Source organism: Cnephaeus nilssonii (assembly GCF_951640355.1).
Source record: "Cnephaeus nilssonii genome assembly, chromosome: X".
NCBI classification, from domain to species: Eukaryota; Metazoa; Chordata; class Mammalia; order Chiroptera; family Vespertilionidae; genus Cnephaeus; species Cnephaeus nilssonii.
Window position 1 is genome coordinate 44,840,133 of NC_137071.1, and position 25,965 is coordinate 44,866,097.

The window sequence follows — 25,965 nt, forward strand, 5'->3', positions numbered from 1 at the left end:
CTGATACTGGCACAAGAACAGGCATATAGATCAATAGAACTGAAAGAGAACCCAGAAATCAACCTAAGTCATTATGCTAAATTAATATTTGGGAAAGGATGCAAGAACATGCAATGGAGTCAAGACAGTCTGTTCAATAAATGGTGTTCGGAGAATTGGACAGATATATGCACAAAAATGAAACTAAACCACCAACTTACACCATACACAAAAATAAACTCAAAATGGATAAAGGACTTAAATGTAAGATGGGAAACCATAACAGTCTTAGAAGAATCCATAGGCAACAAAATGTCAGACATATGTCATAGCAATATATTTACCAATACAGCTCCTAGGGCAACAGAAACTAAGGAGAAAATAAACAAATGGGACTACATCAAAATAAAAATCTTCTGCACAGCAAAAGAAACCACCAACAAAACAACAAGGAAGCCCAATGCATGGAAGAACATATTTGTCAAAGTTATATCAAATAAAGGTCTAATCTCCAAAATTGATAGGGAACTCATACATCTTAACACAAGGAAGATAAATAATCCAATGTAAAAAATGGTCAAAGGACCTGAATAGACACTTTTCAAAAGAGGACATACAGAAGGCCAAGAGACATATGAAAACATGCTCAAAGTCACTAATCATCTGAGAGATGCAAATCAAAATGACAATGAGGTATCATCTCACACCTGTCAAAATGTCTATCATCAACAAATCAACAACTGACAAGTGCTGGCAAGGATGTGGAGAAAAAGGTACCCTCATGCACTGCTGGTGGGAATGCAGACTGGTGCAGCCACTGTGGAAAACAGTATGGCATTTCCTCAAAAATATAATGGAACTCCAATTTGACCCATGATCCCACTTCTAGGAATCTATCCCAAGAAATCAGAAACACCAATCAGAAAGGATACATGCACCCCTATGTTCATAGCAGCACAATTTACAATAGCTAAGATTTGGAAACAGCCTAAGTGTCCATAAACCAATGAGTAGATTAAAAAACTGTGGTACATCTACACAATGGAGTACTACAAAGCTGTAAAAAAGAAATAACTGTTACCATTCACAACATTGTGGATGTACCTGGAGAGCATTATGGTAAGCGACATAAGCCAGTCAGAGAAAGATAAATATCACATGATCACACTCATTTGTGGAATATAATGAACAACATAAACTGATTAACAAAAATAGATCCAGAGGCAGAGAAGCATGGAACAGACTGTCAAACATCAGTGGGAATGCAGGGGTGGGTGGTGGTAGGGGGCTAAGAGATCAACCAAAGGACTTGTATGCTTGCATATCAGCGTAACCAATAGACACAGATGGGGGGCATTGCTGGGGGGTTGTGATGGCTGGGGAGAGGTCAATGGGGGAAAAGGAGACATATGTAATACTATATATAATACTTTAAGCAATAAAGTTTTAAAAAACAAATTTGAACTAGCATTGTTGATATGTGCTATAAGCCTTTTTTCCCTTCATGCTAACCATTGGCTTGACAGCACCCTTTTTCTCAATACCCATGGCTGTGTCCCAGTTATTGAAACCATTGTTCTGCCCTTATAAGCTATTCTCAAATAGATCCTGGCTTACTGCATCCCACCTGCCTCCCCTCTAAATCAAGTTTTTGAATGTTGAGTTCTGAAAAAATAACCCTAAGTTACATTCATGGACCAGTGGGCTGTCACTTCACTCTCCAAATAAAACCAGATAAGGATGCTCACATCTCACACACAATGAGACTTCGTGCTCTACGTTGTTGTGGGAGAAAATAGGTTCTTTCAGTCTCGCAGGAAATGAATTTCAGGGACACACGCATAGGAGGATTTTAAGACCTAGTGGATTTATTAGAGTAAAAACAAGGATAGGGCTTAGGATAGAAGAGGCAAGATCATGGCGATGGGAATGTGCATAGACTGGGCTACCTAAACTCAGGAAAGGAAGCTATAGAGGCAAAAAAGAGAGTCCTTAAATCCCACTGCTTTTCTGGTTGTAAGTCTCATGATAACACTTAAAGTTTAGGAGAAAAGGAATAAAAATATATAGCTTGAGAGAAGGAAGGGCACACAGGGCACAGATGCCCCTTAAAAGGCTGCGGCACTTAACAAGGGGCTTTCCAGCAGGTTCAGCAACAGAAGCTGGTTGACAGTTTTGGTCTGAGACGAGGTATACTATGCCCAATGCCGCACCCACAACTATGTGGTTTAGCTCCGTCTCAGTGGAGGAGAAGTCTAGCATCTGGGGCCCCAGGCTCATACCTGTGCCCACCAGGAGAGCCAGGGCCCAGAGCTGCAGTGCTATCACCATGGCACCAAGGCTCCATTAGTCCAACACAGTCTCTGCTCCTGGCTGTACTCTGGCGAAAAACTGCTGCCAAAAAGAGACTGGGGTATGTGTTAAGCTTCCCTATATTTTCTTGGGCTTGGTAGAAAGCAGGCTTTCTTTTAAACTATCCAATCTCTTCCCTGACTTTTTCTAGGCTTGCATCTTTATCCTATCTGATCTTTCCCCCAAATTTCCCAGGGATGTCTCTCCCCTTTATGGTCACCATTTTGGCTTCCGCTGTACCCAGTGAAAGGACTTCACCCTGCAACATTGTCTCCCTAACCCCCATTAGTGGGGCAGACACATAGGGGTGACTTTAAAGTTTTATCAGTCTTTTTTTAAAAATATATTTAATTGATTATTTACAGAGAGGAAGGGAGAGGGACAGAGAGCCAGAAACATTGATGAGAGAGAAACATCGATCAGCTGCCTCCTGCACACCCCCCACTGGGCATGTGCCCGCAACCAAGGTACATGCCCTTGACCAGAATCGAACCTGGGACCTTTCAGTCCACAGGCCGATGCTCTATCCACTGAGCCAAACCGGTTTTGGCAATCAGTCTTAATCAGGTATCTGCTTCTGATTGGTTTGCTCCCTCCCTTTTGGTTAATATCTAACTAACTGCCTACAATAACAAAGTGGCTATTTATATTATCTAGTTGACAATCATTCTTCTGGCCTGTACATATTTGTAGGTCTAAATTCTGATACTCCTGCATGTGAGATGCTCCATGGCATACTAGGAAGATAATTGAGACTTTAAAGTAAGAAAATCTTGGAATAAAATCCTGCTATGAGGCCAATTAATTCTTTAAACTTTAGTTTCCTTTAATATAAAAATCAAATGACCCAGCACATAGTATGTTCTCAATAAATACTAGTTCTCCCCTTAGCCCTTCTTCCATTTCTTGAAGAAAGAGGTTGACCTAATCTACATTTTTGAAGATGGGGAAATGTGGGGTGGTTGGTGAACTTTCTCTCAGAGATGTAAGGGGGAGGCCTAGAATGCAAAGAGGCTGCTATGAGTATGACCAAAGGAGCCAGAGAGAGTAAAGCAGAGTTCCAAATTAAAACAAATTAGATTATTAAAGCCATGTCCCTCTTTGCATAGTTGTTTGTTTGTTTTTTTCTGGTTTCCTCTCAGTATTCCTTCATTGTTTATCTCATGTTGTTCTCCCATTCTGATATCTGTTTCCCAGCCTCCCCACCCCAACACACACACACACACACACACACACACACACACACACACACTAAACTACACTTGGAGTAAGTGACAATAAAATCCTACAAGCACAAAGAGCTTTTCTACCCTGGGTCTGGGGGAAGCTAGATCCCGGATCCGGGTGAGGCCGTGTGCCCCTGGGTCCGGGTGAGGCTGGGTCCCGGGCCTGGGTGAGGCCACGCGCCCCTGGGTCTGGGAGAGGCCATGCACCCCTGGGTCCGGGTGACGCCACGTGCCCCTGGGTCCTGGGGAAGCTAGATCCCGGGTCCGGGTGAGGCCGTGTGCCCCTGGATCCGGGTGAGGCTGGGTCCCGGGTCCGGGTGAGGCCGTGGGCCCCTGGATCCGGGTGAGGCCACGCGCCCCTGGGTCTGGGAGAGGCCACGCGCCCCTGGGTCCGGGTGACGCCACGTGCCCCTGGGTCCTGGGGAAGCTAGATCCCGGGTCCGGGTGAGGCCGTGTGCCCCTGGATCCGGGTGAGGCTGTGTCCCGGGCCCAGGTGAGGCCAGGCGCCCCTGGGTCCGGGTAAGGCCACATGCCCCTGGGTCCGGGTGAAGCTGGATCCCGGGTCCGGGTGAGGCCGTGCACCCCTGGAGCCGGGTGAGGCCACGTGACCCTGGGTCTGGGTGAGGCCACGCGCCCCTGGGTCCGGGGGAAGCTAGATCCCGGGTCCAGGCGAGGCCGTGAGCCCCTGGATCCGGGTGAGGCTGGGTCCCAGGCCCGAGAGAGGCCATGCGCCCCTGGATTCGGGTGAGGCTGGGTCCCAGGCCCGAGAGAGGCCACACGCCCCTGGGTCCGGGTGAGGCCATGCGCCCCTGGGTCCGGGTGAAGCTGAATCCTGGGTCTGGACGAGGCCGTGTGCCCCTGGATCTGGGTGAGGCCATGCGCCCCTGGGTCCGGGTGAAGCTGGATCCCAGGTCCAGGTGAGGCCATGAGCCCCTGGATCTGGGTGAGGCTGGGTCCCGGGCCCGGGTGAGGCCACGCGCCCCTGGGTCTGGGAGAGGCCATGCGCCCCTGGGTCTGGGTGAGGCCACGCACCCCCTGGGTCCGGGTGAGGCCACGTGCCCCTGGGTCCGGGTGAGCCATGCCCCTGGGTCCGGCCGAGACCAAACCAGAGGGAGTCGGACCTGCATTACCACCATTTGTCCACCATCCAGAGCTGAGGGGTCAGTGCCGACATATACACATAAGGAACTGATGGACATTGATATTGGGTCTCAAAAGAACTGTTGGTCCAGAAAGAAACTCACTACAGACTGATTCATTTGCCTTTCAGCATAACTATTATTGCTCGTCTCACATTCAGTTCTTATAAGTATATCTCTATTGACACATGATCTCGCTCATCTAGGGGAAATGATGAACAACATAGACTGATGAACAAGAACAGAACCAGAAACAAGGAGGCATCGATCGGACTATCGGGCCTCAGAGGGAGGATAAGGGAGGGTGGGGGAGGGGGGAGAGATCAACCAAAGGTCTTGTGTGCATGCATATGAGCCTAACCAATGGTTAAGTTCAACAGGGGGTTGGGGAATCCGTGGGGAGGGGTGTGGGATGGGAATGGGGGGATGAGGACAAATATGTGACACCTTAATCAATAAAGAAATTAAAAATAATAATAATAATAAAAGAACTTTTCTAGGGGACAGCAGAAAATGGAGGGGATAGGCTAACCCCATTCACAACTCTGTGGGAGTGGTATCTTGAAGGATGGTGTGGTAGGGACGGTTAAGAGGAGAAAAACAAGTTGATTCTTCATGGCAAGGAAGAGAAAGGAAACTTGGTGGCTGAGGGTAGTCAATGTGATTCAGAACACCTTGTGTCCACAGAGCAATAGACCAAAAGACACACTTCTCTTTGTCCTGAAACCATGGCTTAAGCATATCCATGTATATATACAGTATAATACCAAAGCACTCCACAACACATCTCATCCTTAATGTTGTTGAAATAGGAAACACATGTCCCTTTTCCTGAAAGCTCAGCCAATTCCTAAAACCTTTTCCTTTTGCAACTGAATTCAGAAAGATAGCTTTAATTCATAATCTCTTTCAGGCAAAACAACAGCTATGTAAGGCAGCACTGTTTAGTGAAAACAGAATGATATATTGAATAATAGTATTTTGTTTCAGATCTAAATTGTGTCACTTACAAGCTGTGTGACCTTGGGCCAGAACTTAAGTCTCCATTTCTGAGTTTATAAAATTGGAATCTTATTATATTACTCATGGTTGTTGTGAGAGCCAAATTAAATAAGGATTATAAAGAATTTGACAAGGAGACTCTGTGACTACTGCTTTCCTGGATGCTGAATCTTGGGCCCCCTGGTTAGTTGCTGAGTGCTCACCTCTCTAGCCATGGGCACATGGCTTCAGCAGCAGATCCCATGACTCCCACCTCCCCAGCTGCCAGCTTCTGGACAGCATGGTATAGTGCAGTTTCAGCAGCAGACCCCACGACACCCATCTCCCTGGCCTCTGGCTCCTGGGCCCCTCAAAGAGTTGCTGAGTGTGTACCTCTCCAGCCAGGGGTACAATGCATCAGCTGCAGACTCCACAGCTCCCGCACCCTTGGTCACTGGATCATGGACCCTCCCTCATGATTCTAGAGTGAAGCCACCCTGGCTAGAGTCCTGCCGCCTTACCTACAGACTCCTGGACACCCGCACCCCACATCAAGGGCTCTGGATCCCTTATGTGATTCACAGAGTGACACCACCCGGGCAAGAGTCACTCCATATCAGCCATAGTTGCACTACCCCAGCTGCTGGCCTCGGACCACCTCCACCCAGGCTGTGGATTCCAGGACCTCACAGTGGGCTGTACACCAGTGACACCTCAGGCAACTCTTGCCACAAGAGCCAGAACAACAAGCACATCCATAACAGCTTGCACAATGAGGCCAGGGATGAGTCACATTATCAAACAACCTGTAACAAGATTTTATCCACAAAGGAGAAACTAACATTCAAGACCCAACTACACCAGGAGAACCTAAATAACTCAAGTAAGGGGTTCTACTAGAACACCCAGCTCAGGAGATCTGAGAGACTGCTCCACTGGATCCCACAAATCACAAACTGCATAGGACCACCCCCAAAATAACCTGGGTAGCATGGCAGTTGGATTTAAGACATAGAAACAATTGCAATGGGACAACAAAAATGGGGAGACAAGAAACAACCCCCAAATGAAAGAAAAAGAGGAATTGCCAGAAAAGGAATTAAATGAAATGGAGCTAAGTAATTCGTTAGAGAAAGAATTCAGAGTAATGGTTATAAAGATGCCCAAACATCTGGATGATAAATACACAAAACTCAATAGGAATTATAAGGAGCTGAACAAGAATTTCACTAACATGAATAAGAATCAAGAGGAAATGAACAATGACATAGCTGCAATAAACACAATGGAAGGTTTTAACAGCAGACTATAAGAAGCTGAGGACCGAATCAGTGAGTTAGAAGACAAAGTAGTAAAAACCACACAAGCAGAGCAGTAACTGGAAAAAAATTAAAAATCAGGAAGAGAGTCTAAGGGAGCCTTGGGTCAACTTGAAATGAAACAAGATCTGCATGATAGGGGTGCCAGACATAGAGGAAGCTGAACAAAGAATAGAAAAACTGTTTGAAGAAATAATAACAGAAAACTTCCTAGACTTGGGGAAGAAAGATGTCACACAAATAAAAGAAGCATGGAGTCCCAAGCAAGATGAATCCAAAAAGACCCACACCAAGACACATCATAATTAAATTGGAAAACATAAAAGACAAATAAAGAATCTTAAAGGCTGCAAGGGAGAGACAGAAAGTTACCTACAAGGGATCTCCCTTTAGACTATCAACTGATTTCTCAATAGAAACACATCAGGCCAGAAAGTAATGGATTGAAGTATACAAAGTGATGCAAAAATAGGGATACTCTATCCAAGAATCCAAGAATACTCTATCCAGCAAGGCTGTCATTCAAAATTAAATGTGAAATCAGGAGCTTCACAGAAAAATAAATGGTTAAGGGAGTTTATTACCACCAAGCCGCAATGCAATAATTGCTAAAGGGACTGCTATAAAAAAGAAATAAAAAGGGAGGAAGGAACACAGACATAAAGAACAAAAATGGCAACAAACAAGTACCTATCAATAATAACCTAAAACATAAATGGATTAAATGCTCCAATCAAAAGACCTAAGATAGCCAAATGGATAAGTAACATAACCCATATACGTGTTGTCTACAAGAGACTCACCTCAGAACAAAAGACTCACACAGACAGAAAGTGAAATGATAGAAAAAATTTTCAGGCAAATGGAAGTGAAAAAAAAAAATCTAGGGTAGCACTATTTATATCTGACAAAATAGACATCAAAATGAAGGCCATAAAAACAGATAATGAAGGCCACTTCATAATACTAAAGGAAGAGATACAATAAGAGGATATAACTCTTGGAAACATATATGCACCCAAATACATAAAACAACTTCTAGAAGATATCAATGGAGAGATTGACAGCAACAAAATCATAGTAAGAATTTTTTGTGGTTTTCTTTATTGTCTAAAGTTTTATATATGTCTCCTTTTTCCCCAATTGACCCCCCGCCCAGCCATTCCCACCCAGAGCAACCACCACCACCCCAGGGTCTGTGTCCATTGGTTATGCTAATATGCATGCATACAAGTCCTTTGGTTGCTCTCTAACACCACCCCGGTCCCTACCATTTGTCTCTGGATCTATTCTTGTTCATCAAATTATGTTGATCATTATATCCCACATGTGAGTGAGATTATGTGATATTTATCTTTCTCCAACTGGCTTATTTCGCTTAGCATAATGCTCTTCAGTTCCAACAGTGCTGTTGCAAATGGTAAAAGTTCCTTTATTTTTATAACGGCATAGTATTCCATTGTGTAGATATACCACAGTCGTTTAATCCACTCATTTGCTGATGGGCACTTAGACTGTTTCCAAATCTTAGCTATTGTAAATTGTGCTGCTATGAACATAGGGGTTCATATATCCTTTCTGATGGGTGTTTCTGGTTTCTTGGGATATACTCCTAGTAGTGGGATTACTGGGTCAAATGGGGAGTTCCATTTTTAACTTTTTGAGGAAACTCCATACTGTCTTCCACAGTGGCTGCACCAGTCTGCATTCCCACCAGTGAACAGGGTTTCTTTTTCTCCACATCCTCGCCAGCACTTGTTTGTTGATTTGTTGATGATAGCCATTCTGACAGTTGGGAGATGGTATCTTGTTTTTATTTGCATCTCTCAGACGATTAACAACTTTGAGCATGTTTTCATATGTCTCTCAGACTTCTGTATGTCCTTTTTCAAAAAGTGTCTATTTAGATCCTTTGCCCATATTTTGATTGGATCTTTTATCTTCCTTTTGTTAAGTTGTATGAGTTCTCTATAAATTTTGGAGATTAAACCCTTATCTGAAATATATTGGCAAATATGTTCTCCCAAGCACTGGGCTTTCTTATTGCTTTGTTGATGGTTTCTTTTTTTGTATAGAAGCTTTTTATTTTGATTAGTCCCATTTGATTATTTTCTCCTTCATCTCCAATGCCCTAGGAGCTGTGTCTATAAAGATATTGTTACGAAATATTTCCAATATTTTCTTGAAATATTTCTAATGTTTTGCTGACTATGGAATCTTGTAGGATTTTTATGGTTTCCTGTCTTACATTTAAGTCCTTTAGCCATTTTCAGTTTATTATTGTGTATGGTGTAAGTTGGTGATCTAGTTTCTTTCTTTCTTTCTTTCTTTTTTTTTTTTTTTTTTTTTTTTTTTTTTTTTTTTTTTGCATGTGAGAGTTGTTCTAGATCTGTGGAATATGCCATTGGTATTTTAATTATTTTTGTATTGAATCTGTAGATTGCTTTGGGTAGTATGGACATTTTAATGATGTTGATTCTACCAATCCATGAACATGGTATGGTATGTTTTTCCATTTATTTATGTCTTCCTCTATCTCTTTTTTCAATGTCCTGTAGTTTTCTGAGTACAGGTCTTTTACCTCCTTAGTTAATTCCTAAGTATCTCAATTTTTTTGGTTCAATGGTAAATGGGATTTTTTTTTCACTTCTCTCTGTGAGTTCATTATTGGTGTATAAAAAGGCCATAGATTTCTTGTTAATTTTGTATCTTCTACATTGCTGAATGCACTTATTAGGTCTAGTAGTTTTTTGATGGAGTCTTTGGGGTTTTCATGTCATCTGAATAAGGACAGTTTTACTCCTTCTTTTCCAATTTGGATGTCTTTTATTTCTCCCTCTTCTCTGATCTCTATGGCTAGCACTCCTAGTACTATATCGAACAGGAGTGGTGAAAGTGGGCATACCTGTATTGCTCCTGTTCTTATGGGAAATGAGTTTAGTTTTTGCCCGTTGAGTATGATGTTGGTTGTAGGTTTGTCATATAAGGCTTTTATTATGTTGAGGCATGATCCCTCTATTCCCACTCTGCTGAGGATTTTTATCAAGAAAGGGTGTTGGATTTTGTCAAATGCTTTTTCTGCATCTATTTATATGGTTATGTGATTTTTGTCTCTCAGTTAGTTTATGTGATGTATCACATTTATTGATTTGGGGATATTGTACCATCCTTGCATCCCAGAAAAAAAATCCCACTTTTTCATTGTGTATGATTTTTCTAATGTAGTGCTGAATCCAATTTGCTAGAATTTTGATGCGGATTTTAGCATCTATGTTTATCAGAGATATTAGCCTGTAGTTTTCTTTTTTTGTGGTGTCTTTATCTGGTTTTGAGATTAGGGTAATGTTAGCTTCATAGAAAGAGCTTGGAAGTGTGCCTTCCTCTTGAAATTTTTGGAATAGTCTGAGGAGGATAGGTTTTAGTTCTTCTTTGAATGCTTGGTAGAACTCCCCTGTAAATCATCCACACCAGGGCTTTTGTTTGTTGGAAGATTTTTTCAGACGAGATCGGGCACGTTCAGGGTGGTATGGCCGTAGACTGTTGGAAGATTTTTTATCACTGCTTCAATTTCTTCAGTAGTTATCGGCCTATTCAGGTTTTGATTATTCCTGATTGAGTTTTGGGAGCTTGTATTTTTCTAAGAATATGTGCATTTTTTCAAGGTTCTCCATTTTGTTGGAATAGATTTGTTCATAGTATTTTTTCATATTGTTTGTATTTCTGTGGGATTGGTTGTTACTTCACCTCTTTCATTTCTGATTTTTGTTTATTTTGGTCCTCTCACTTTGCTTCTTGGTGAGCCTGGCTAGAGGTTCATCAATCTTGTTTATCCTTTTAAAGAACCAGCTCTTGGTTTTTGTTGATTTTTTTGTCTTTAAGTTGTTTATTTCTGCTCTGATCTTTATTATTTCCTTCCTTCTGTTTATTCTGAGGCTTTTCTTATTGTTCTCTTTCTAACTCTTTGAGGTATAGGGTTAGATAATTTATTAATTTTTTGTTTTTTCTTGTTTGTCCCTCTCAAGACTGCTTTCACTGTGTTCCATAGATTTTGGATTATTGTGTTTTCTTTGTCATTTGTGGCAATGATGCTTTTCATTTCTACTTTGATCTCTTTGGCAACCCAATCATAGTTTAATAGCATGATCTTTAGCCTCCAGGTGTTTTATTTTTTTATTGTTTTTATTGTAGTTGATTTCGAATTTTATGTCATTGTGATCTGAGAAGATGCTTGATATGATTTCTATCTTCTTGAATTTGAAGAGACTTTGCCTGTGTCCCAATATGTGGTCTATCTTTGAAAATGGCCCATGTGCACTTGAGAAAAATGTATATTCTGTAGTTTTGGGATGAAATGGTATGAAGATGTCAATTAATTCCATCTGATCTACTGAGTCATTTAGGATTGATGTTTCTTTGCTGATTTTTTGTTTAAAGGATTTATCCAGTGGTGTTAGTGGGGTAGTAAAGTCCCCTACTATGACTATATTGCTGTCAATCTCTCCCTTGATATCCTCCAGAAGTTTTTGTTTGTTTGTTTGTTTGTTTATGTATTTGGGTGCTCCTGTATTGGACGCATATATGTTCCCAGAGTTAAATCTTTTGTTGCATTGCTCCCTTTAGTATTATGTAGTGGCCTCCCTTTTCTCTTATTATTGCCTTCACTTTCAGATCTAGTTTGTCAGACATAAGCATTGCTACCCCAGCTTTTTTTTCTTTCCATTCATCTGAAACACCATTTTCCATCCCTTCACCATCAGTCTGTGTGAGTCCTTTGTCCTGAGGTGGGTCTCCTGTAGATATCAGATATATGGGTCATGTTTTCTTATCCACTCAGCTACCCTATGTCTTTTGATTGGGGCATTTAATCCATTTACATTAAAGTTATTATTGATAGGTACTTGTATGTCGCCATTGTTATTCTTTACCCCATGTTCCTTCTTCCCTTCCTATTTATTCTTTTTACAGCAGACCCTTTAGCATTTCTTGCATTGCTGGTTTGTAGATAATAAACTCCCTTAGTCCTTTTTTGTCTGTGCAGCTCCAGATTTCACACTCAACTTTGACTGATAGCCTTGCTAGGTACAGAATTCTTGGATTCAGACCCTTCCTTTGCATGACTTTGTATATTTCATTCTATTCCCTTCTGGCCTGATGTGTTTCTGTTGAAAAATTGGTTGAGAGACTGATGGGAGATCCCTTGTAGGTAACTTTCTGTATCTCTTTGGCAGATTCTTTGTCATTAGTGTTTGCCAATTTAATTATAATGTGTCTTCATGTCAGTTTTTTGGGGTTCATCTTGTTTGGTATTCTTTGAGCTTCTTGGACTTGTGTGAGTTTTTTCTCCCCTATATCAGGGAATTTTTCTATCATTATTTCCTCAAACAGGTTTTCTATTCCTTGCTCAGTTTCCTCTCCTTCTGGCACCCCTATTATGTGGATGTTGTTTCATTTCATGTTGTCCCAAATTTCGCCTAGGCTCTCCTCCTGTTTTTTAAGGTTTTTTCTTAGATGCTGCTCTGCTTGGGTATTTTTTCCTACCTTGTCTTCTAGCTCACTTATGCAGTCCTCTGCTTCTTCTAGTCTACCGTTGATGCTTCTATTGAGTTCTGTATTGCAGCAATGTCATTTTTCATTTCTTCTTGGTTCTTCTTCATTTCCTCTTGGTTCTTACACATATTGTTGAATTTGTCTTCCATCCTTTTCAGTGTCCTTATGAACATTGTTCTGAACTCTTTCTCTGACATATTGCTTGCCTCCATTTCCTTTACTTCCTTTTCTGGTGATTCCTCCTTTTCTTTCATATATGGGCTGTTTCTTTGTCTCCCCATGGTCACTCCTCTCAGGGTGTCTGGTTATGTAGCTCTCTCTCTCCTGCATTGACTTAAAGGCACAAAATACAACATGACAAGACACAATGCACAGGGCACCAAACACAAATGTATTCACGATACTAATAACCCCAAATAAAGGTGACCAACAGAGAAAAGAGAATTAGGTGATAGAGAAGAGTGCAAAAATGATATTGAAAAAAGGAAAAACTGTAAGAGAGAAAAGAAAGAGCCGAAAAAGAAGGGGGGAAATATACGTATATGGGGAGAAAACTCCAATAAAAGAACAACTTATCCAAAAACTGCAAACAACAAACACCCAGAGATGAAGCAAACAACAAACAACAACTAATCCAAAAAATGCAAACAACAAACACCCAACCAATAAATACCCAGATGAATCTGAGGAGGCAGAGCTTATTTCCAGAAGGTAAGGTGAAGGAATTAAATGAATGTGGAAATAGCCACATTTCAGTATAGAATAGGTAGAAAGAGAATGAGTGTATAAGAAAAAAAGTAAAAAACAAAATACAATATATATATATATATATATATATATATATATATATATATATGTTTTTTCTATTATCTATCTATCTATGTAGTCGTCTACTATTGGAGAAGAAGATAGGCCTGAGTTGGTGATTGAAATTAATTAAGCTATTAGTAAAAGAAGAGAACAAGTGAGGAGAGGAAAAGCAGAAACAAAAAAAAGAAAAAGAAACAAACAAACAACAACAAAAAGACAGAAAGAAAAAGGAAAAAGATAAGAAAAAAATCTGGATAGTAAAGAAAGAGAAGAGAGAAGTGTGCATGGACTTGGAGCATGGGAGAGGAAATTAGATATATGAGCAAGATCAATTCTTAACAGGGAGTAAAAAGAAAGGATAGAGAATCACTAAAGCAAGAGCAGGGTAAGTGAAACCAGATTAAAAAAGGGAAAAGTGAGGAAGAGAGCGTTGGCATAAAGGAAAAATTGAAATATAGTAAAATAATGCTAAAATAAAAATAGAATGTAGAACACTAATCCCAAAATAAAATACAATAAACAAAAAATAAAACTTAAAAAAGGTAAAATGATAGTAGTAATAATAATAATAATAAATAAAAAATATAATAATAAGAAAAAGTAAAATCAAGTGAGAAAAAAATTGTTTCTTAAGTAAAAGATAAAAAATAAAAAAGGGAAATAGTGAAGGTTGTTCACTTTCTCTACTGTTCTGCTTGGCATGTCTGTTTCCTGTCAGGTAGTCAACACAGTATTGAAGTTCCCTTCAATCCACTGCTCCTCTGTGTCATAAGCCACAATCCTGTTTTCAAGCAGGCAGGATCTCTCTGCTCACTTTGTTTCTCAGCCTGCCTTCATATGTATTTATACTAGTCAATTTCTGACACAACCCCTGGGTGGAAGTTTTTCTGTATTAATATCTGGGCCTAAAAGTCCCCTCTAACCAGTGTTTTCATTCTTGTTTACATGCCGCACTTAATACTGGGTTGGAGGGACAGACTGACTCAGAGCTGGTTTCCTGTTCATCTCTCCACACTCTGATCCCCAATTTCCACAAAAACAACTTTCCCCTGCAATCTCGGTGAGTGTTTTTAATTGTACTGGACTTAGCAATCAAAAGCAAGGAGGTAAAAAGAAAAAAAGCCAAAGAAAGCATGTTGACTCATTTCTTTTTCCCCTGGCACTGGAATAGAACTTCAGGCTGCCTTTCTGGGCCCAGCCCAGCTGTGAGCTAAGATCTAGAGTCCCCTTCTGCCAGCAGCCCTGCGGAAACCCTTCCACATTTGAGGGCTACACTGACCCCAATGGCTGTAGATTTTGTGGGGCACAGTCTATCACTGAGACTCTAGTCCCTGCTGTGTGCATTTCTCCCTCCAGCCTGGATCCCAGATATCACCTTTCTCTAGGTGATGTCTGACCTTTCCATCCATGGATTGCCTCACAAGCTGTGTTTAATTCACCAATTCTGGGTTTGTGTTGTTCAATTCAGCTGTTCCTTCTATCTGCTCTATGAGAAAGTGCAGGGCCTGTCCACATAATCAGCACTGCTTTGTCTTCCCCTGGGCAGACTTTTTAGGTGCCCATGTTTGGGGAGGCTGGAGTCCCGGTATTTGTGGGTTTGCAGCTGAGGCAGCTGGTCCCTGGGCATTGTCGTTGCAGGGACCTGGGAGGTATCTGAGGTCTCCCCGGTTGAAGGTAAGGCTGGGCTTTCAATCACAGCTGATCTCCCCTTCAAGATAGCACAGTCTCTGTGGCAGAGCCGGCTTCTCTGGGAGAGATTTCGGCAGTAGTATATGATGCCCAGCCACAGGAGCCTGGTCCACCAGTCCTCAACAGTCCTGTGGAATATAGCTGTCCCTCACTCACAAATACAGACAATCCCCACATGTCCACGCACTCTCCTTTCATTCTCTCACTCACACACTATCTTGTAGCCTGCTGTCCCATCAGCAGCCATCTTGGATTTACCATAGTAAGAAGTTTTAATACCTCATTGACATCATTGGATAAATCTAGACAAAAAATCAACAAGGAAACAGCAATCCTAAATTACTCAATAGAAAATTGATATCTTTAGATCATTTCACCCCAAACCTATGGGATATATAGTCTTCACAATGCACCTGGGGCATTTTCCAAAATAGACCACATGTTAGGACATAGACTAAATTTTCAAGCATTTTCTTAGATCACAATGACATGAAATTAGAACAAAAACAATCATAAACAATCAAACATATTGAGGCTAAATAGCATGATATTAAATAATGAATGTGTTACCAAAGATATCAAAGAAGAAATAAAAAGCATCCTAGAAACAAATGACAATAAACTCAACAACCCAAAATCTATGTGACAAAATGAAAAGCAATCCTGAGAGGGAAGTTATAGGCTTACCTCAAAAAAACAAGAAAAATGTGTAGCAAATTATCTAACCCTACAATTTAAATAATTAGAAAGAGAGCAACAAGAAAACTCCAAAATAGAAGGAAGGAAATAATAAAGTCCAGAACAGAAATAAATGACATAGAGACCCCCAAAACAATACAAAAGATCAATAAAACCAAGAGCTGGTTATTTAAAATGATAATCAAGATCAATGAACACCTTGAAAGACTCATCAAGAAACAAAAAGAGAGGACCCAAATAAACAAAACCAGAAATGAAAGAGGTGAAGTAACAACTGACCCCACAGAGAAACAAGGGATCATAAAAGAATACTATGAACAACTCTATTCCAATAATCTGGACAACCTTGACCAAATGGACATATTCGTATAAAAATACAATCTTCCAGAACTCAATCAGCAAGAATCAGAAAACCTTAATAGACCAATAACTACTGATGAAATTGATTCAGGAATAAAATATCTCCCAGCAAACAAAAGCCCTGGTCTGGATGGCTTCACAGGGGAGTTTTACCAAACTGTCAAAGAAGAACTAACACCTATACTCCTCAAACTATTTCAACAAATTCAGGAAGAAGGAATAATTCCAAGCTCTTTATATGAGTATAGCATTACCCTAATACCAAAACCAGATAAATACACTACAAAGAAAGAAAATTACAGGCCAATATCCCTGAAGAACATAGTTGCTAAAATCCTCATCAAAATTCTAGCAAATCAGATCCAGCAAAACTTTAGAAAGCTCATATAGCCCTAACCGGTTTGGCTCAGTGGATAGAGCATTGGCCTGTGGACTGAAGGGTTCCAGGTTCAATTCCAGTCAAGGGCATTTACCTTGGTTGCAGGCACATCCCCAGTAGGAGGTGTGCAGGAGGCAGCTGATCTATGGTTCTCTCTCATTGATATTTCTAACTCTCTATCCCTCTCCCTTCCTCTCTGTAAAAAAATCAATAAAATATATTTTTAAAAAAGAAAGATCATATACCATGACCAAGTGGGATTTATTCCAGGGATGCAAGGTTGGTGCAATAGCCACAAATCAATAATTGTAATACAGTACATAAAAAAACTGAAAGATAAAAAAAACAAGTGATCATATCAATAGATGCAGAAAAAGCATTCGACAAAATTCAAGACTCCCTTTTTATTCAATTAAATTTTATTGGGGTAACAATGGTCAACATAAACATAGAGGTTTCATTTGTGGATTTCTAAGTTACAAAGTCTGTATATAGCACCATGTATCCACCACCCAAAGTCAAGTCTTCTCCTGTCACCTCATATTAGGAACCCCTTCTCCTCCCACCATCCAGCAACCACCACACTGCTCTTTGTTTTCATATGTTTGAATTTTATGAGTGAAATTGGATGGTTCTTAGCTATTTCTGTCTGACTTATTTCACTTAGCATAATGTTCTCCAGTTCCTTACATGTTATTGCAAATAATGCTATCTCGTCCTTTCTTATGGCTGAGTAGTATTCCATTGTGCATATGTATCATATCTTCTTTATCTAGTCCTCTATCACAGGGCACTTTGGCTATTTCCATTTCTTGGCCACCATGAATAATGCTACGATGAACATAGGGGTGCATATATCTTTGTGTATAAATGATTTTGAGTATATCCCCAGGAGTGGGCTTGTTGGGTCATATGGTAGCTCTATTCTTAATTTTTGAGGAATCGCCAGACTGCATAGTGGTTGTACCACTCTATATTCCCACCAGCAGTTAATGAGGGTTCCCTTTTTTCCACAACCTCTCCAACACTTGTTATTGCTTATCTTGTTGATAATGGACACTCTAACAGGTGTAAGGTGGTAAAACTAAAAATTGTAGTTTTAATTGATAAAAACTCTCAACAAAGTTGTAATAAAGGGATCATGCCACAACATAATAAAAGCCTTATATGACAAAGCTACAGCTGATATCATACTCAATGGACAAAAGCTAAAACCATTTCCCACAAGAACAGAAACAAGACAGAGATGCCCACTTTCACCACTCCTGTTTGACAGTACTAGAAGTGCTAGCCATTGCAATCAGACAAGAAGAAGAAAAAAATTGTAAAGGAGGAAGTAAAACTGTCACTATTCACAGACAACATGAATCTGTCTATAGAAAACCCTAAAGACTCCATCAGAAAACTATTGGATTTAATCAATGAATGTGGCAACACAGTAGGATATAAAATTAATACCCAGAAATCTATGGCATTTTTATATACCAATAATGAACTCTCAGAAAGGGAAACAAAACAAACAACCCCATTTATCACTGCAACAAAAAAATTCACATACTTAGGAATAAACTTAATCAAGGAGGTAAAATACGTGTACACCAAAAACTACAGGACATTGAAAAAAGAGAAAGATGAAGATATACTCAAGTGGAAGAATATACCATATTCATGGATTGATAGATTCAACATCATTAAAATGGCCATACTACCCAAAGCTATCTCTAAATTCAATGCAATCCCTATTAAAATATCAAGTCTATTTTACAGACCTAGAAAAATATTCCAAAAATTTATATGGAATCAAATAAGACCCCAAATAGCTGGAGCAATATAGAGAAAGAAGAACAAAGTTGGAGGAATCACAATACCAGATATCAAGTTATACTACAAAGCCACTGTACTCAAAACAGCCTGGTACTGGCACAAGAATAGGCATATAAACCAATGGAACAGAACAGAGAATCCAGAAATCGACCCAAGTCACTATGCTCAATTAATATTTGACAAGGGAGGCAAGAACATACAATGGAGTCAAGACAGCCTCTTTGGTGTTGGGAAAATTGGACAGATACATGCAAAAAAAAAAGATGAAATTAGAACACCAACTTACACCATACACAAGAATAAACTCAAAATGGATTAAAAAAAAAAAAACAACAACCTTAAATATAAGAGGTGAAACAATAAAACCTAGAAGAAATCATTGGCAGCAAAATCTCAAACATCTCTTGTAGCAATAATTTTATGGATATATCTCCTAGGACAGTGGAAATTGTGGAGAAAATATGCCGAAACCGGTTTGGCTCAGTGGATAGAGCGTCGGCCTGCGGACTCAAGGGTCCCAGGTTCGATTCGGGTCAAGGGCATGTACCTTGGTTGTGGGCACATCCCCAGTAGGGGGTGTGCAAGAGGCAGCTGATCGATGTTTCTCTCTCATCGATGTTTCTAACTCTCTATCCCTCTCTCTTCCTCTTTGTAAAAAATCAATAAAATATATTTTAAAAAAATTGTGGAGAAAATAAACAAATGGGACTACATAAAAATAAATAGCTTCTATATAGCAAAAGAAACCATCAATAAAATAACAAGAGAGCCCACTGCATGGCAAAACATATTTGCCAATGATACCTTTGATAAGGGGTTAAACTAAAAAATTATAGGAAACTCATATAATGTAACAAAAGGAAGATAAATAATCCAATCAAAAGATGGGCAAAATACCTAAATGGACACTTTTAGAAAGTGGACATACAAAAAGTCAGGAGACGTGAAAAAATGCACAAAGTCACTAATCATCCAAGAGATGCAAATCAAAACAACAATGAGGTACCATCTCACACCTGTCAGAATTGCTATCATTGACAAGTGCTGGTGAGGATGCGGACAAAAGGGAACCCTCTTGCACTGCTGGTGGGAATGCAGACTGGTGCAGCCTCTGTGGAAAATGGTATGGAGTTTCCTCAAAAAATTAAAAATGGTACTCCCATTTGACCCAGTGATCCCACTTCTAGGGATATATTCCAAGAATTCAGAAACACCCATCAGAAAGAATATATGAACCCCCATGTTCATAGCAGCACAATTTATAATAGCTAAGACTTGGAAACAGCCTAAGTGCACATTGATGAATGGATTGAAAACTGTGGTACATTTATACAATGGAATATTACGCAACTGTAAAAAAGAAAGAACTCTTACCATCTGCCACAGCTTGGATGGACCTAGAGAGCATTATGCTAAGAGAAGTAAGCCCATCTATAAAAGATAAGTATCACATGATCTCACTCCTATGTGGAATCTAATTAACAACATAAACAGATGAACAAAAATAGATCCAGTGACACAGAAAAATTAAACAGATTGTCAAACCTCAGAGGGAAGGCAGGAGAGGGTGGAAGTGGGGACATAGATCAACCAAGGAACTCATATGCATATATGCATAACCCACAGACACAGACAATATGATGGTGAAGGCTTGGGGGTGGGAAAGGGCAATGGGGGAAAACAGGGACATATGTAATACTTTCAACAATAAAGATTTATTTTTAAAAAAGAAAGAACATGAAAAATGAGAGACATGAAAGCACTTTGAATAGTCAAATGAGTCATACTGGGTCAGAGTCGGCTATCTTTCTAACCAAATTTACCCAGAAATTGCTTACTATGAACCATGCTCATCTTTGAGAATGATGGACTATGAAATTCTCCTCTGTTAAAAACACTTCTAGAAGTAAACTACTTAAAGACAAGTAGGCAGAAGAAAGAGACAAGAAGTCACAGTGATCTACAAACTAAATAATCCATCTCCCTCTGAGAATTTTCATGTGCACTCTTTAATGGTATGGAAACAATCTTTTCAGGCTTGTGCTCTCTAGAACCTGAAATGTGATCAGGATTTATTTTGTAAATAATGGGAGTGGTGGCAAAATCACTTCCTTCTTATTACTACTCTCAACCCTGTTTTATAATGTAAGCACATTAACAAATTTACTTTGAGCTATTAGGCAGACATAATGCTAGGTTGAGAGATAAGATTATCTCATTCAATGTTATAGCAAGCCTATGAAGTACTAGTAAGTACTATTATTAACTCCATTTTATAGGGAGGAAGTGGAAAGTTGAAGAGGTCAAGTAATTTGCACAAGATCATGTCTCTAGGAGGCATTAGAAGCAGGATTAACACCAAGCCATCTGGTTCCATGGCTCTGAGTTTTGATGAATGCATCATACCTCCTGACCTGTCAAAGGTAAAATGCAATAAACACTCATTACAATTGGTTTATCAAAATTATTTGATAATCTAAATTTTTCTAATAAAATACCCTTTTGTTTTTTAAATAATTCTTTATTGTTGAAAGTATTACATATGTCCTCCTTTTCCCTATTAAACCCCTTCAGTCACCCCTCCCCCCCGCATAGAGGGCTGCCTGGAAAGGCACATGGGCATTTCTTTAAATTGTTGTCAGCTGAGTCCGAGACAACTGGCAGAACCGAGTCTTGGATACACACCCCCCAAGATGGTGGAGAGTGTAATCAGCTTGGACTTCATATCAGCCCAGGTGTCGGCAGGGGCGTGTCTAGATATGTAAATCCAGTCAAACACTAGGAATGCTCTGGCCTACTCAAGAATGCAAATAAGCTCCTTTGATCCTAAGTTTTTGGTGATGCTTCCTGGTATTTGGGGGTATAAAATAAATGTGTTGCATGGCTCAGGGTTGTTGCTGCCTCTCCATCATAGAGAATGGCATCCCACCTGGCTCCCAGCTTTTAAATCTATCTCTGCATCTGCTTTCTATTTTTCTTTCTTTTATTTCTCAATCCCTGGCCTCCTCCACTTAGAACGGGTTCATTCATCTCTCTTTCCGTGCTGGACACGGAAAAGGGAGATCCCCACCATATCTGGCCCCCACTGCATCTGGCCCCCGCATCTGGTGTCTAACGTGGGCCATGAAAGAGGCAACAAGAGGTAAGAGGCAAGGATCACTCCAAGAATTGGGCGTGCCACAGATTTAAGGAAGTGTAAGGTAGGGGAGCCTATTGTTGTGAATTGAATTGAATAAGCTAGGTGTAAAATATGGGTAATCCTCATGCTTAAAACTATGCTCAAAGCTCAAAGATGCTCTGTTAAGTGTAGTCAGATTCTTGATTTCTTAAGTTTTATTGATGAAATGTGGGAAAAGGTCAGAAAGCAGTTGCGTGACCAATACTCAGCAAAAGTCCAGAGAAAATTCCTATTTTAATTGGTGATGGCCTTGATTCAGCACAGGAGAGTTTAAGAATGTCTAAGTGGGGTGCAGCCATGGCCTTACAGCCTGCAGTGGAAGGGTGAGAATCTCTAAGAATACCATCTGCACCTCCCCCGCCTCCAACATGTCGTTCCTGTGACAGCAGCCAAAAGCCCACCTGATAAAGATTTATCTCGTAATTATGAGCAGGAGCTAGAATTTGAGGCAGAGCAGGACAAGCATCACTGTGAACAGGATAAGAAAGGTGTTGCTCGCAGCTGCCCAGCCTTTATGGCTGGATGCAGGCACTTGGCTGAAAGTGACTTCTTATTTCATTTTGTTGGCTGCTAAAACTATTTGTAACCAGGTAGAAAAGAATTAAAGGAAATTCTCAGCAACTGCCTATAATTCTTTATCTTAAAAAAATCTTTTTCTTTCCTTAAAAAAAAATTGAAAAAAATAAATAAAATAAAAACAATAGATGCCAGACCATCACTGAATCTTTTCCCCAAAAGCAAGAAGGAGGTGGGGGAAGGGAGACACATGGCAATCCAATATGGATGCCACTCCCCAAGAAAGCCATTTTAAAAGGCCTTATCTTCACCGTGTTTTTTTCCGGCAAGTGACTTAAAGCTTTTACAAATTCATAAATGCATTGGGGATTTCTGTGCACATGTAAAGGGAAAAGCAAGTTTAAAAACACAATGTGCGCAACTGTCCAGTATTTGGACATTTTTAGATAGTTTTTGAGCTGAGCTTAACCTTTTGCTGTGTACAGAATAAGAACCCGACACTGTTTTTAGCCCTAAAGATGGCGGATATGACCCGGGAAAAAATACAGGCTAGTTTCCCAAGGCAATCTAAAGTAGCTTTTGAAATTTCCCAACCAGAGGCAAGTAACCAGCAGGAAGTAGATAGCAAGTTTACATGTGAATAGCTACGGGTTTGCTTCTGGACTCCCCCAGTATACAGGTGGGCCAGTTCCCGCCAGCAGCCATTTTTAAAGAATGTGTTAATTTGCATTTAAATAGCTACATGTTTGCTAGCCGCCCTTCCCCAAAAAGGTAAAGTGGCTAGGCAAAAAAAAAAAAAAAAGAAACAAAAACAAACAAACAAAAACCCTGTTTACATGATTGGTTTAAAGTTAATTATTGTATTTTTGAAATATATTCTTAAAAGTATAAAGGGTTATTAATAAAGAACTGCTAAATATTTGACTTGCAAGCTCTGAGATTAAAGTGCAAATTGAATTGGGAGAAATTATATAAATGTGGTAATTAAATGCCTAAAGTATAACGTGTTTTTGAGAAAATAAAATGCTGTGTTTTCTCTGATAATTAGGAATTCAAAATGTGTTACTTACTGGTCTGAATTAAAAAGGAGGATTAATTCTGTGATCCAGTTTAAATTTAATTGATATTCTTTAAGATAATTTAAGTATAATCTTTAAATCATATATATATATATATATATATATATATATATATATATATATATATATTTGATCTTTCCAAGTTATTTGAAAACTGAAAATAACTTTTCAACATTTCATGGGCCCTGGAATGTTTTCCAAAAGTCTGTTCTCTCTTAAAAGAAATATTTTTTAATTAAATCGATTGATACTTGAAATCACATGGAAAGCTTTATCAAATAAAAATTAATTTATTTTACTTATATATATATTAAATGTTATGAAGGTTTTCTTTTGCCTCTAAGGGCAAAACCAATATATTTCTAAAATATAGCCAAATTTTTCAACAGCAGTAGAATTTCAAGAAAGAACAAAGCCCCAAAGCAGCCTGCATTTTGAATGGGCTGGAGGTGGGACAGTGTTTGTGCTTTTGAATCAGACCAATAAGTATCAGACCTATAAGTTTACTGAATAAGTTTCTTTGACTTTTAATTAAAAATACCTACTTAAGTTACCTTATAAATTAGCTTTTATAATGTAATCAAGGTCTCATATAAATTAAGTTACATGAGAAGCCAATGTTTTTATAAGTAATTGAATCCAAATAAAATTTAAGAACAGATTAGAAGCCACCATTTACTGCCTGACATGGTAGCTTGCATTCTTAATTAAGCTAGAGGTAGGGCAACATTTTCGGCTTGTGAATCAGATGTAAATTTGCTTTATTTTAAATGAAGATACCTATTTTAATTATTTAAATAAATTAGCTTATTAAATTATAATCAAGGTTTTCAGTTAATTGAAAAGCCAATATTTTTATAAACAATTCTAATAAAGACCAGAAACAGCTAGTGAAAGTTTTGTCTGCAATGTGATTTGACTGTCTTAAAAGAACAGATTAGACAGCCACTATGTTGGCCACATGGCTTGCCATTCCCGTGGCTTGCTGCTAGCCATTTTGAAATAACAAAGGTCCTTCAAACTTCTTATATTTCAGTAGAAATACAAGCTTCTATTTATGCCTTAACAGATTTTGCTACGGAGCCCATAAATATATAGTGATAGGGCTTATGTGGTAAGTATGAGCCAAAATTATTGAAACAGCTACTATAGGGCACACTAATTAAGAGGAACTTTTCATTTAATTTTCAGCCTTAAAATGTTATTTGAGAACGACAATTTCCATGTTTTATTGGAAGCAATGTCCTCAGTGTGTTATCCGCCTTCCTGTGCCAACTTCAGGAGTAAATCCCCAAGGACTTAAACCTAATCAAATCTGACAAAATGGATGTCACTCAATTGTAGAAAGAGCCAATCATACTCTTAAAATCAATTACTAAAACAAAAAGGGGGAGACAGATGTTATGTTTCACCTCAAAACAAACTCAGTCATCCTTTTTATACTTTAAAAATTTTTTGAATTGTAATGCAGAGGATCATACAGCAGGTGAAAGGCATCAAGCCTCTGTACAATATCCTCCACTGAGTTAGCTAGGTAGAAGGAAGCACAAATCAGACAAGAGTTTCGTCAGATTCAGTAATAATGTGGGGAAGAGTTTGTGTTTTATATCTTTCCAGAAGGAACAATGCAGCCAATTAGGATGCCAGAGCGTTACGTCCGTCACCACAATGGACCCAGAGAAGCTTCTGTGTCCCTTCACTCAAAAGAATTAAGTACTGCCCTGATGACAGCAAAGTGGAGGAAGAAGAAAACTGAAGGCTATGCAAGGGACTGAGGCGCCAATATGGAGTCATCTGAAGAAGTTAACGTCTGAAGTGCAGCAGATTGTGGAAAAGCAAGAAGTTGAAGCTATATTTCTTCAACCATGTACCTGCTCATGCTAGCATCTGTTAGATGCCAGTCTTCTGCAAAGTCTTGTGCAGCCAAGTCCAAGGACTCTGAGTAAATATACACCAGCATCAAAAGAGACTTTCTTTCATTTACTGGCTAAAAATGTTAACATGTCCATAGTTTTGATTTCTCTCTTATTGTTGTTTTGCATTAGCATTGTTTTGTTATTATCTATTAGCCAGAATTTTGCTCTTGATTTTCAACTTTTAAAATGATAACATGTATGTAGTTTAGTTTTTGCATTGGCATTGTCAGCAATTGTTTTAATATTAGAGCTTTATTCTTAATGTTTAAATTTTACTTTAATTATAGTAGCTTAAAAACAAAAAAGGGACTCTTTACCCCTCCCCACATGGGAGTCTGTACTTGTTTTTCAATAAATTTTCACCTTTGCTATACCACCTTCTGTCCGTGGATTCATTTTCGACTCTGGTGGACAAAGAATCCGGGTTCCAGTCCAAAAATTCCTTATCAAAATCAGGAGGAAATGTAAAGTGGAGGAGAAAAAAATGGTGGTGGAATAGAAAGATGGGTCCCGAGCCTTGTCCCAGAGCAGAAAGAAGCAACAGCTGAGGGTTGCATGGGGAGTATTTGCTGGCAAGTTAAAGGAGAGCAAAACACCAGGAGAGGGTGGGGGACTGCAGGAAGGGGTTCCCCTGACTGGGCACCCCACTGCAGCTAAATTCCCTCTCAGATCGACCAGCTCCGACATGGAAACCACGCCATCTTGAAGAAAAAAGTGGATCTTATCAGAACCTTGAAAAGTTGCATCTGCGGAGACCACCGAACACCTGCGAGCCTAAAAACGCCGGTTGCCAATTGGCGCAAATACGCGGTTTCAGAAGAGGTCAACACTCCACCATGGAAAGGTCAGATTTCGCCTGGGACAAGGAGAGAGAGAGAACTACATAACCAGACATCCAGAGAAGAGACCATGGGGAGACAAATAAACAGCCCACATATGAAAGAAAAGCAGGCATCACCAGAAAAGGAAGTA